Raw genomic sequence first — 3285 nt, forward strand, 5'->3', positions numbered from 1 at the left:
AGGCAGGTCCTCAGGAAATGTTTGCTGAATGAATTGAATAAATTGAATGACTGCTGTCCAGGTCATTCCTGCTCACAAAGCCTGCCATGTCTCCCCATTATCCACCGAATAAAATCTGGTTGTTCTATATAGTCCTTCCCTTCCCCAATTCCCACCCTTTAGTCTCTATCTCTCCATGTCCAAATCCTCTCATTAAAAAGTTTAGTTTGTATTCATTTGGTAGGGTGGCCATAACAAAGTACCACAGACCGGGTAGCTTCATCAATAGCAATTTATTTTCTCAACAGTTCTGGAGGCTGGAAATTGGACATGGAGGTGTCAGCAGGAGCGGTTTCTCCTGGGTCCTCTCCTGGCTTACAGATGGCTGTCTTCCGCCTGAGTTCTCACATGGTCATCTCTCTGTGTTTGTGTCCGGATTTGCTCTTACAAGTTCACCAGCCATATCATATCAGGGCCCACCGGAGGGGCCTCATGGTAGCTTGATTACCTCTTTCAGGGCCGTATCTCCAAACATTGCCACATCGTGAGGTACTGGAGGTTGAGACTGAAACATATGAATTTGGGGGGACAAAATTCAGTCCATATCAAAGGCCAGTTTCATCATTTTCTTCATAAATCTCCTTTTTCTCTTCCTTCTTTCATCTTCTCTCCACCAACTTTCCCCACCTTGTACAACACACCCACACACAGATGTTTTAAAGTAATTTCTCTTCTGAACAGCCATAGTAATAAATATCTTTCTTAGGTACTTACCACTTTTTACCTTGAGTTATGTCACCTTGTATCATATTTTATCTTGTATTATACTACTTTGTCTTATTATAGTATTCTGGGTTACTTCCTCACCTGGAATGGAAGCTTCTCCTGGACAGACTCTATTCCGAATTAATCTGTGTTTCCCTCCCATGGCTTTATACAGCGCCTTGAACATAGTAGATGCCCAATAAATATCTGATGAATGAATGAATGAAGACAGTGGAAGATAACCATGAGGTAATCACTTGAGTATGAGATGAGTTAAATATATTATAGAAGAATTTATTTCTTGCCTGAAAAATAGTTCTTAGAGGGCAAGGAACCAGAATTACGTATAAGTTTGTGATTAATAAATGCTTCTGACAAGACTAACGAAGCACACCAGAAAAGCTGACTGTTCCCAATGGCAGGGTAACTCAGCATAGCTTAGAGACAAGACATGTAAGTACAGTTGTTGAGAGCACCAGTTCTGGAGCTAGCTTGCCTGGCTTTGACCTTGACTCTGTGACCCTGAAAAGCTTGTAGAAACTCTCTGTGCCTCCGTGTCTTCACCTATTAATTGAAGATTATATATAGATATACATATTTGTTTAATAGATATTAATGAATATATTTATTATATACAATATGCAATATATAATTATTATTATTATATACCTACATCTCCACCTCATAGGCTCCTGTGGCACTTGGAATAGCGTCTGGCATGTAGTAAACACTTGTAAATGTTAGCTATTATCATCAGTGATAATAAAGTGCCACCCCCACTGTCACTCACATCCACTCCTTAAATGAAGATCATTATATTTTGGTATATAAATACAAAAAGTTCTTGAAAAACATGGCACTTCTACCCAAGGACTTACAATTAGCAGTGGGTATAATCCTCCTCTATGTGTTTCTGGACATTATGCGGGGAAAGCAGGTAGAACTTGCTCGCGTCGTGGTTGGGCCTTTGTGAAATGTGACAGCCAAGTTCTTAATTATTCTTAGAAATGTCAGAACTCACTGGAAGCAATTGGGCTTGACAGTTCAAGGGCTAATTAACTCCAAATCCTGCTTCTCGGGTTGCCTCATTTGCAATTCTTGGTCACTTATTTTCTTATGTCTTTTTAAAAATTCCTTTTGCAGTTTTGTAGGAGGTGAGGGTGCCATGTGCAACAGATTTGTGGGTGAGAGTCTCTGACACCAGGGGTCTACGGAGGTGCAGGTGAGTTGCAGGTATGCAGAGGTGTCCCTGCTCAAGTCTGACCCTAATGAAGAGGGGAGCCATGCACGGGACACCTACAGAAAATCACCCCGGCCCAGCGCTGAGTTCTTCTGGTTCAGACCAGGCTTCCTTCTGCCCTCTCCTCTGACTCTCAAATGAGAGCATTTTCTCAGGGCCCACTTCTTAATCCAAAGGCCTCATTAAAAACAAAGCAAAAATATGCTAAGTGAAGTAAGCCAGACACAAATGTACAAATATTATATGATTTCACTTACATGAAATATCTAGAAGAAACAAATGCGCAGAGACGGAATATAGGTTAGAGGTTCCCAGGGACTGGGCAGGGGGTGAGGGAGGAAGGCATGGAGAGTTAGTGCTTAATGGGCAGGGGGTTCTGCTCAGGGTCATGTGACCAGAAGGGCTTTGAAAACAGATACCGGTGCTGGCAGCACATCACTGTGAATGAAATTAATGTCACTGAACTGTACACTGGAAAGTGGTTAAAAAGACAAATACTATGCTCTACGTATTTTAGCACAATAAGAAAATGTTGAAAGGCAAAAGAAACAGCTGTGTCCCCACTCCTAGCCCCACGTATAGAACTGCTTGGACTCCCACCGATGCACCAGTGGCACCAAATGACAAGCAGCCCACAGGACCCAAGATGCTTGCTGCCCAGACCACACACCTTCGCACAAGCTGTTCCCTCTACCTGGAACATCTACACCTTCTGTCTTTCTCGCAAACTGGCATCATCTTTCCAAATCACAGGTCAGCTGCTCCTTTCTCCAGCCAGGCTTCTCTGACCCCTTCCCCCTTCCCTTCCAGGAAGTGCTGCTTACTTCCTCTTTTGTGTCGTTTTGTGCATTGTGCTATTGCAGCACACTGCTGCATTCTATTGTGGTTTATTTTCTTCTTCTAAATACCGAGTTATAATACATACAGGAAAATTTACCCTTTTTTAGTGGATATTTCTGCAAGTCTTAATCAATGCAGTTAGTAGCATAACCAATACTAGCATAGTTATATTACTCCCCACTCCCCATACCATGCTTCTCCCCCAGCCCCTAACAACCACTATCATGTTCTGGGTCTCCCTAGTTTGGTCTTTTCCAGAATGTCATATAAATGAAACCATAGAGTAGGTATTATGGCCTGTTGTGATTATTTTTTATTTATATATCTGTCCCTTGAGCTCCTACGATTCATCTTTCCCAAGAGCAGTGTGGGGTCCTTGGTAGGGCCCTGTGCTGGTTGGTGAAATGAATGAGAACATGATGTTCTAAACTGTTTCTAGTAGAAACAATCCCAGTGTGGTC

General features: G+C 42.3%; 1 long non-coding RNA gene across 1 annotated transcript; it reads right to left on the minus strand.

The window, feature by feature from the left end:
• Positions 1-253: 253 nt before the first annotated feature.
• Positions 254-2792, minus strand: LOC144296440 (uncharacterized). The gene is made up of 2 exons (XR_013363560.1): positions 2655-2792; positions 254-544 (listed from the first exon to the last, which is right to left on the minus strand). It is a non-coding gene; the product is annotated as an uncharacterized LOC144296440 (long non-coding RNA).
• Positions 2793-3285: the final 493 nt, after the last annotated feature.

The sequence above is a fragment of the Canis aureus genome, chromosome 24 (genome assembly GCF_053574225.1).
Source record: "Canis aureus isolate CA01 chromosome 24, VMU_Caureus_v.1.0, whole genome shotgun sequence".
Lineage (NCBI taxonomy): Eukaryota > Metazoa > Chordata > Mammalia > Carnivora > Canidae > Canis > Canis aureus.